Source organism: Bombus flavifrons, chromosome 3 (genome assembly GCF_040668555.2).
Source record: "Bombus flavifrons isolate JBK064 chromosome 3, iyBomFlav1_principal, whole genome shotgun sequence".
Taxonomy (NCBI): Eukaryota; Metazoa; Arthropoda; class Insecta; order Hymenoptera; family Apidae; genus Bombus; species Bombus flavifrons.
The window spans coordinates 16,834,372-16,846,000 of NC_138444.1; positions in this window are offsets into that span (position 1 = coordinate 16,834,372).

An 11,629-nucleotide genomic window follows, 5' to 3' on the forward strand; every position below is an offset into this window, starting at 1 on the left:
TGCCCCGAGGTATGTCTCCAAGTATCGTTCGAGGCGAGCTCATGAGACCTACTTATGAGAGTAGTATGGACATCTTTCGAGCAACGAAATATCATTTCTATGCGAGAAACAGTTGCAATTGTTTAAGTATAGCAGTAGATATGTGTATCGAAGAGTAAACTATACCACTTAAAAGAAGAAAGGATCTCGGAGAATCAGCTAATTGCCAATATAATAGAATCGCTTTTTGGTCTCAGTTCAATCAGGACAATCTCGCCAATACTTTAATGAAATTTTTATTAACGAAAATATATAAAGTAAAATAATTTCGTCGTTACATTAGCGTTTTATCTCACTGATACGAGGGCGAAACGCGTGGCTCTGCTGTGCGACACTCTCGAATACTTGAGATCAGGTCACGAGAACAAAGATGATACAATGACGGTAAAGTCTGATGATACAAACAAAGCAATCTCACCCTCACCGTATCCCATCGAAGACGAAAGACCAAAAGTGACCATGAGGTCAGATAATATCTTACTGACAAATAAACGAAAGGCATCTGCTCTGTAAGAACGCAACCTACTGCTATATGATTAAATACAGTAACTTTCCGTCCGTTTTTATGGCTTTATATCTACGTCATGGAGTACAAGGAATTTAATCATGTCCAATTTATTTAAGTTCAATTAGTATTACCAAAATACCTTGGTCTACCGGAATTCATCCCATTAGCATTTCCTGGCGAACTATAAACAAATTGACTTTTTATCGTTAGCTTCCTACGTCATCGAGTACAAGGTCGTAATAGGGCTTAAATTAAAGTTTATGATTCCCACTTTACGAATGAAAAGATCTGGCTAACTTCCGCTTGACTTCTGCCTGCCATAAATATGCAGTAGACCAGTTCTTTAATGCATACGAGACCTTGGCTATTTTTATATCTTGACTAAAAATTATTATTAATGCGTTTTACGCTGTTATAAACATATATATGTATATGTTAGTTTAGCAGATATTTTACTCTTTATTTTGTAGAACCGGTCGTATGAAAGACAAGGAAAGATGTGAAGCAAGTATTACTTTTGTATTTGTTTTCCTCGTCTTTCATACGATAGGTCTTACAAGATAAAAGCTAAATTATCAGTCAAGCTAGTGTTTTTTCGACATATATAAGTTAATAATTTGCTATAAAGAATATCAAGACAGCGCATTAAAAATTATATGATTCCATTTAAGGGAACGTATATCACCTTCATATGATCTTTATGCGCCCATCTATAAGAAAATTAATTACATCAGATTATAGTCCGCTTGGAATCATCCATTTTTTATCTGAACCATTTATTATATAACTGTCAGTTTACCAGTAATTCGTATTTATAGATTAAAATCGGTATATATACATTTATATGTTTACCGTAGTGAAAAATGCTCCCTTCTTCATTTCGTATTGTCGACGGCAATTAGTTTATTTCAGAAACAAATTTTCTAACGCCGAAGTCAGAATGGATACTGATTATAAGTAGGTTTCAGCAGACCCAGAACAGGTCTCATGAGACCCAGCTCGCTTCGCATATTAGACCGAGGAAAATCCCATTAGGTAGGACTCGCAATCATCGTAATCGCGCTTTTTTCTATACGATTGCTGATTACTGTATAAGGTTTCCAGTAGTTCTAGTAGACAATTAAGTCCTCGAGATTCTATATGCTTAACACTGCGTTCTCCGAATTCCACCGTCTTATCCGTCACACCAATCAGCATTTATCCTGAATTCAAGATTTCAAGCAATCAGATATTACACAATCTTTCTTTATAAAATAGATTACAATCTATATGTGTGTTTCAATTGCCTTGTTCTTCAAAAACGAAAGAAATACAATTTCACGTACCTCGTTCTTTATCTTAACCTCCTTTCAATTTGTCAGATCTCGATTGGGGTTAGGTTGGGGTTAGGTTGGGGTTAGGTTATAGAAATAGCTTCGTGGTTTCAGGTTATGTAACTCGATGTTTCGACGACAAATTTTTGGTACACAAATATGTAGGATTTTCCTGTAATTCCCGGAAAATTGTATCATTCTCAGGAAAAAAGGGTTGCTGGGCTTCGCAAGATTTGCGTTTTCGTTGAAACGACACGGCCACATGGAGAGCAGATCTTTTTGATGTCCTTTCTAGCAAGATGAAAGGAAAGTCGTACGAAAACACTCTTTTTCCACGAACCAACGGTCGCTTGGACTCGAGTGCCATTATGAAAGTGCATTTAACGAAAAAGGAACAACAATGGCGACTGTTACGAGGTTCCATTTGTAGTATAATCTTTTTTTGCCGCGGCATAATTTGTCGCATCTTCTTTATGGGAATTATAATTTCAATTTAAAGGTGACGATTTCCTTTCTTCCTCCTTTTTGGTTCCTATTTCCTTTTTTCCCATAGGAAAAGTAGCACGTTTTTCACCGATCAAATGATCGATCGTTGTTTGCAAAAACCAAGATAAATCAATCAGCTTTCTGTCCTAACTCATCGCCTTCCTATTTTGTCGTTTAGTATTACTTTTCAGATAACGTATAACCACCAGTATATATGTTTTCTGATATAACTCAATGTTTATCGTATTTATCATATTTTTCATAAAAACGGAGTGAAGAAATCAAAACGGAGCATATATAAAAGCGGATATAAAAATGACAATGACGTTTATTTACAGATATTAGTCGATATCAAGCGAACGATGACACGTTCTTTATTTGTAAAAATTTGATGCAACGTTGCAAAAACTTATTTCATAGAATGACGAAGGATTGATATCTAAAAATCGGGAAATATAGGATCATATTTGCTATCTATTTTTGTTAGTCTAATATGTAATAGTTATTAGTTAGTTTGATTATTATTACTTTATAAAGTTCGATTCTCGATGTTCCTGTTTCCTCCTTACAGATTCCTTGCTATTAAATAACTAAATCAAAAAAATTTCTTTATTCCTTTCTGTCCTCACTATGAACGTGTCGTTTTGATATGCATAAAAATATTTGTAGAAACTTGTCCGGAGGTTGTTGAAAATGCTTCGTAAATATCGAAGAGTTTTCATTAAAGATATATCACAAAGAAGTATATGTCGTACTTACAGTGTTAATTCGAGAATTAATAAAACAAACAATATCCCATTCCTGTGAGGGAAAATGCGCGTTCTATAAATTTTAGAGGTTATAGTTAAGCGATATCGGAAATTCGATTCTACGACTGTTGTGTCAAATTTTCAATCGTTATCTCTCTTGTAGAGATACAGTTTTATACTTTTTGGAATGAATTAGAGAATAGAGCTCTTAAACGAGCATGTCCAACCCAGTGATAAATTAACACGGTACATAATAATTGTGTGATAAACATGATATGACTCACGCGTGAAACATTTATTTCTCTCTTTTTCTTTGGTTCGTCGAGAGATAAAATGACTTGTTGAATTTTCTATATCGGTAAAACACGCTAACTGAGAGATAATTCTCGGATTCGTCATCAATTATATTTTTCTTTAAAACTTTGTCCGCCTAGTCAAGTGTATACGAGGAAATTTTTTAATTTAAGAGGTTAAATAACGAATTGTCCCTTTTCATATAAATATTATTTGTTAATCAGTTAACTGCGTTTGACGAGTATAGACGTCGTTGCTTGTATTTATTTACGCACTCTACGACCTAACCTAGTAAGAAATCTCTAAAACTAAATTCTGCAGTTAACTGGCTAATGTCTTAATGAACGACACTTCTGCATATTTTACTTTTGTTTTACTTTTTGTTAATGAATATATGGAAATTTTTAATTTTACATCTGATATCTATCTATCTAATATCTGCATATGTACAAGAATTCTGAAAGCTTTGCAATTTCCTACGTTGATGATTTTTAGTTTCTAAACTTTCAATGTTTTAAATTTATTCATGCAAAAATACGTGTGCACAAATTGTAGTAATACTTGTAAGACATATCATATTATCGATAACAATAAAGGAAATCGTGTTGTGGCGCTGTTTTAAAAGCAATAAGGAATTTCATTCAGCTAGATTTAGTAGTTAAACCTTTGAAGAAATAAAATAATCCGGTTTGTTATTTTTTAACAACGATTCATATCTGAGACATATGTCGATTCATTTCGATTTACCGGATATATATCAACATACAAATCATATCAAGAGTCTTGTTTAGTATCACTATATAATTGAATATCTTGTCCTCGATTGCAATTCATTGTTTGGACTAATAAGTAGTCGTACAGGTGTTATTAAGCATCTGACGAACATCTGAATTGTCGCCTCTTAATTATCGAGAACCAGAAATGCAATTATTTTGCAGTTTGTCTTGTTCGTGACTATTATCGAAGATTAATTTTCATCTAAAATTTAGTTGTTTAGCGATCTTAATCGTTAACGTCGTGTTGTATACAGCCGAACATTCGTAAAGAGAATTATTTTCAGATAAAGAGAGCATAAAATGTTTTTATTCGAAATAGTATCTCAATGTTCATCATTATTGGTACAATGAAGGGTACGAAAATCAAAGTAATCATCAGGCAAAAGGTTAATTGTCAAGAAAAGTGTGTTAAGGCATTGACTACCACATTGCTAGTCATCCATGACTCATCTTTCTTTTTTACTAAATCTTTTAGAATGATTAAAATAAAAATACAAAAATTCTCGATAATGTTAATGATTTAGATAACATTGGCAGAGGAAAAGCGAGCAAATATAATATAATATTTTACAAGAACGAAACGTTATAATATAATATATTTCAATTTATTTCGGCTTCTAGGATAAAATACGTATATAAAATTCGCATGGCAGTCAACGCGTTAACGAAGATGTAGTCTCGAGGAAAGTTCGGCTAACATGAACGACGTAAAAATTGCTCTAAGCGTTTTGAATGCGAAACATGTTGACACAAGTCGACATTTGGAACTTCCATTGAAGGTTTCGCGGATCATTAAGTCTCTCGAAGGTTCTCGAAGGAATCGTCGCGCATAGAAACTGACGATGCTCGTTCTGTCCATGGATAGAATCGAAACGCGCGTCCGATAGAAGGAAACAAGCGTTCGATTTACATTGTGCCGGATGAATCATCGAGGGAACACGCCAGACGACGAGAACAATACAAATGAATGAAGTTGGCCCGCTCAGATAGCACGCGAATATCTCGAAAACGCCCCGTCGCATCTGGCCGTGCCGTTCTGATGACTAATTTTTGCTTGTTATAATCTGTGATTCGACAGAATTTATTTGTAGAATGCCGTGTTAATATTTTACATTTGAAGTGAAAGTCGAAAAATTGGAAGAAAAATATCGCTAAATATCTTCAAAAAATCATCACAAGTCCATATTAATTACACGCACGTTAAAATGTGAAATCCAAGCACAATATAAAACAAAGAAAATAACGATTCGTTGAGGTAATTAAATCGAGTTATTTCCACGCTCTAAATGCGTCATTTCGAAGTCAGTTGTAAACCAAACTGGAATTTCCCCATTATTTTGTGTATCCGGGTGATGCCAACTGCTCTTGCAAAACCCCATTTCTATGGTATTCGCGAATCAACAACGCCGACAACGTTCCAAGCTCTTGAACGTTTTCGCAGCACGTTTCACACGATCGATTTCAAGGTCTGTGGTTTATTCTTCGAAAAGTGGAAGCTGTACTGGTCTCAAGGTTCTCCAAATGCATCGTACTTGAAAACATCAAATACTGGTCCAAGTTAGTGAACTCGCTATCATTGATCTCCATTCACCGAAGAAAGACCATTCCACGCTGTGTCGACTCCACGCTATTCCATGCTATTCCGCAGTAATGCCAACCTAATCTTTGATGATTTCACTACTATGATTTCGTCCTGACGAATTTCATATTAATTTCATATTAATTTCAAATATGATTTCAGGTGACTCATTAAATATCGTCTAAGAGTCATTAATGTCCATAACATGTACTTATCGTAACCTACCATCATAATATGTAGTACTTAGTTTCATTCCCGTACTCACACTTCATTTTGTGATTGACAGCTTATGCAATCGATTTATATAATAAGTTAATTAATTATCGTGACTAGATATCTTACGACTATATTATCGCCAATATGCGATCTTCAACTTGAAAGTCACAGGTTGATTAAAAGTACAATTTAGTAATTTTTCTTTAGAAATTAATCTTAAAAGATCGGGGAGAAGTGGGACAGTGATAATAACACGAATAAATGAAATTATACATATCTACAATTAATATCATAAATAAAAAATATATATCTCGTTTTTTCGTATTTCTTATTTCATTGTACAGTGGGGGAATTACGATGGAAGAATGTAACTTATTCTCGACTGCGTGTCGCAATGAATAGTGAAATACTAATTTCTATTGTCATTGGAAAATTGGGACAATCATGAACAATCCTTTACCAGCTTTTCTCTTTCTTTTTTTAACAATTCCATTGGCACGAATTTTTTTTATTACTCCGGAATCGAATTCCACGAAGTGCAACGAAATCAAAGGAACAAATTGATATTCAACGATAGGATTAAATTTGTTTCGGCGAAACTTATCGAAAGTATCGTGTTTATTATTGTGATATCTGCGGTTTTATGGCAAATTTTTAAGGTAGACGAACGAAAGTTGATGAGCATGCGGAGAAGATATGACCTGAATGATGTCGAAAAAGGAAACACACGCTCTGACTCAGATCTAACGTAACTACTTAATTCAAGCATAATTCATACGCATAATTTAGATTTAAAGCGCTCTATTTATTTAGTTTGCGAATTACTCAGCTTTTTGTATATAGGTATATATAAATCTGCCTCACGCGTTATGTTATTTTACCCAACCTAACACACGATATTCAAATCTATTCCATTCTAATCCATAATCCAAATATTGGACCAATATACATATATATTTACACACTTCTTCCAACTAGTTTCAACTATTATAATTCAGATAAGCAATCTGATAATGAGTATCGTGTAAATACGCGTGCGTATAGGTACACATGGCGTTAAATATATGGCGTTAACTAGGTAGGGAAAATTTTTAACGTTTTTGTATTATATATTTGCTCTTCTTTACGTTCCGTTTCTATTTTTACGTAATTAATCACTCGATTACATTAAACGATTAGTAACGACCACATAAATACAGAGGATCCAGAACTTTCGAAATTCGTTTGGAATCGATATTTCTGTCCAACGAATAACAGTTATACTTATCAGTCAATGTGAAAGTGATACGAAACCTTTACGACTTTTTTAACTCCAAGATGAGAGTCAAATTATTTTTATCTTCTTAATTGTGACTTGGCTGAGATCTTCATTTCGCGCACATATCATTCACAGCTGCTATCCAATCCTGTTCTATAAGAATTTAATATGTACATATATAATGCATATAAAAATTGAGTATTCGTGTTTATTTATATCAAATTGGCTGTACGATATTCTTCGAACAGAAAATTCGGAGTGTGTAGAATATCGAAAACAACACAAATTTATCGATTCGACGAAACAAATTTTCGAAGCTTACAACTATTATATGTATGCAGTTTCGAATGATCGTACCTTCGCGAAAATTCCACATCTCGGAATCGTTTCTCGGATGGCAGGTGAGTTATAAAGCGTCCTATTGAATTTTCTTCATTAACGTTTTTTTGTAAAGAGAACGAGGAAAAAACTGAAAAATGAAAAATCGACCAGTAGTTCGTAAGCGTGTACGACGGAAGGAAGGTATACTACTTAAGAGTAAGAGAGATCCAAAATGTGACCAAGCGGAAGCAGCTGTGATCTGCTTAAATAGGATTTCCGCGCCTTATGTAATATATGTCATCGCGAAATGTCGCTGTGTCGACGGATATACGTTTTATCGATCAATTTGTTTTTACCTGGTGGTGCAAAGTAACTTGTATTCATACGCTGCTAATGCCAACGGATTCGAGTGATTTTTACTTTTTAAAGTCTTTATACATATATGCCCATATAATCGATTTTATTTCATTTATACACGTCGGATATCCTACACGTATATAATGTAATTATTAATGTATAGTATCGATACAGATATTATTAATAATAATACGAGAAAAATTATTAATAATATGTGTGATTAATAATATTATAAGAATATTATACATATAGATATGTATGTGTGTGTATAAAGACATCAAAGACTTACCGTTGCTTTTACTTAAAGCGCTTTTTTTTTGCGCCACCTGGTACATTATTTAAGTACGAACTCGTTAGTCTAACTAGTCATTCGTTCACGATGTCGTGTCATCGCGCATTGTAAAAGTCATCTTTTTCCTGTGAACCGTTTTGGATCTTACCCGGAATTGAATGGCGCTGTGTCCGGCCAAGATTTAAAAGTTTCAGAGGAAACGATTCACCTGCGAGTGTGACGCCTATGCGCTTTATCTGCGAACAATTTATATCTTGTTTTGTAATTGAGTACGTCCGTTCCGGTTGGTAAATTCGAATGCATCAAACGCATCTCGCTGCAAGTGACTTTTGCCTTTGACTTGATTGTCCGACAGTCAATCACACCAAATTCGACACACACGGAATTCCCGCCAGCCTTGGAAAACCTTGAAAAGTCCGCAAAATAAAATGTCGATTACGGATATACTCCCGACTATGAAACTAACCACTGACCTAGCCGACGCGCTTTATTTCCAAATGAAACATTCCCATGGTTGAACGTATTAAAAGCACAGATTCGAACGTTCAATTATTCAGGGCTAGTAATTTCAAAGGCCATCCGAATAAATTGGGAACGCGTTCTATAAAATTACACGCATAATAGGCGTGTTGAAATATCAAACATCACAAATCAAATCTAAATCAGGTACGAATTCTCGTTTCTTTAATCCAATATTTACTGTAAACAAATGGAAAGAAAGGGAAGGAACGAAAGAGATTTGCAGCGAATAGATCGATCTTTCATTTTGAATAGTAACTTTCATTCGATTGTTAATGGATGATCGATTGAATTTTCAGTTCGCGTGAAATGAGAATTCGGTGACGTAGCAATAGTGATACAATTCCTAATTATTTGTCCGATTTGGCAAATGTCTCCCTTTCAGAGTTCTTCGCGCACGCGCTCTCGTTTGGATTATCCAGCGACCGTTCGATTTGATCCTATTATCATCATTGACGATAAGCCGCGTTAAGAGGATTTCAGACCGCGTTATTACGCGTGTGGGCGTCCATTTTCATTGAACATTCACGTCGAAAAACTTCTTTAAGCGTAATAAAAGATATCGTTGTACAGTGCGCTTCATCCAAGTTCGTACGTACATTCTTATTTGGATCTCACAGATTGAAAACGCTAGGAGAACGTAAGTACGATCGTTTTTACCGGATTACATTTATTTGTATTCGCATGTGTATGCGTGTGCGCGTCGCGCCGTCTACCATAGAACGCCATAAGTATCCAATTCGCGCAAGTTTACCGCCTTCGCTTGGAGAGGGGAAAAGGAGGCCTCATGAATATGGGTTCGATTCGACATTCGTTGAGAGGCAGCAATCGATGATTCATCGACACTTTGAGCTGTGATCCGCGGGAAATACTGCGCTGTTATTGGCTTCGATACTACGTATATAGGATCGTTTTGATTAAAGATCGAAAATATAATATGTAAGTAGTAAATTTAGAATACGATTGAAAAATCAATCGTATAATCATTTGTCAATAAATTAGCAAGTAAATACGATCGTTGAACACGCTGCCTGTCACAGTATACAGAAAGATATGATAAAATTACTATGCATTGATAATCTGTGGTATTTTTACGCTACAAGTGTTCATTGTTGAAGATTAAAATCTACTTTCAGTTCCTTTTTATACTGTGATATCTTAAAATTTTTAATACATTGTCGACTGACCAGAGAGAACTCTTCTTTCTGAAATACATACGTACGTTACGATCACTGGCATTTTCATTTCCCCGATTTTGCCTCGCGTTGTTTCCTTCTGGTATAGACGTATGGTTTTAAATTTAATCCAAAGCAAAATACGATGTTTATAATTATTTTATAAAAATTCTGAAACGAACGAGTATACACATAAAATGCCTTGCTCGGTGATCCTTTGACTACAATTATAAAATTTCAATCCGCAGTCACAGTCGGCAATGTTTTAACAAACAAAAATATAACATAATCAGTTTCCTTTTCTTTTTTCATTTTATTCTTTGACTTTTTCCATAATAATCGTTCTTATCTAAATGCTGCATGACTGTGAGCTAAAATAAATCGAATAAGCGTAAAAATTCGGCAAATCCGCTTGAATTTTTCTTTCCATCCAATTCCGACGAGGCGGTAAAGCGGTACGCTACGCGTTACTAACGCTGCATGCATAAATGCGGTTGCGAAAGACTGTGACGTTGTACGAGGGTTGTTTCGATTCGAGAGACTACAGCAGTAACGTTCCGCTGTTACGTTAATTAACACTTTCGCTGCGATATACGAGTCACTGGTGGTTCGTACATTAGTCTTACCGTAATTGTTCACTTTCAATGATAATTCGCTCTACCTGAATACGCGGTGTGATTTATTGCTTAAGATAGTTTCAAATGCGGTAGAAATAACGCGACGCTACAAAAATTTCTTACTGTACAAATCGAAAGACAAATGCGTCTCCTGAATAATTAAACGAACTGGATCAAGAAATGTATTCGTAACGAACGTGTTAAAACAAAGTAGCGAACAAAAGCTAACATGACAACCGCTAAACATTAGTACGTAAGAACGCGTATTCTATAACCACGGTGAACAAAGTGGAACTGTAAAAAGGCAAAGCTGACAGTTCAAACGAGGAGGTGATAAAAAGATTGTAAGAAATTTTGTCGCTGATAAAAACAAAACACTCGTTACTTGTCTTAATAAATTTTAACGCTTCTCTAAATCAATAAATATGCAATTTTTGTTCACCGGTATACGTATACGCATAAATACACACAAAGATCTCATCCTGTCAAACAGAAACCTTGTACGAAATTGTCTTTGCTTTTCCTTTTCTTTTTCCGTTTCCTTTTTTTCTTTTTTTTTTTTTTTTTTTATTTATAAACGTTCCTTTCTAAATTTAAAGGTCAAAGTTTCAGGATCGAGTTGGCCCTCTCCTCATTTCCAAGCAAACTTCTTTGCGTAGCTTTGTAAATAACGAATCTTAGATAAGAGAAACGTTGCATTATCACTCTAGGTGCGTATAATTCCGCAAAATTAATTCCTTAATTTCTTTACTGCCAAATAATAAGTGGTTGAAACGCTACAATCGAACGTTGTACAACTCTGTCGACGAAATCGATAGCCTGAGGTAATATTTGATAGCAATATATGTATCTACCGTTCGTTGGTGGAGCCTGAAACGTGAATATATCAGTGGGGTTGTGTGGGTGTGAATATGAGTGTAGTGTTCGAGGTGCATACGCGTGTATGTACACGTATGTACGTGCGATGTTTGTATGTAAAAAAAATTAGGCGGACGTTCGTGTATTCTACAACGGTCTACACACATGTGATCTGGATATCAGCGAATTAATATCATCTTTGTTAATAATCGTTGGATTATAATTTTCAAGTTTCGTATTCGTAATTAAGATTTATTAAACTTCGCTTTGTT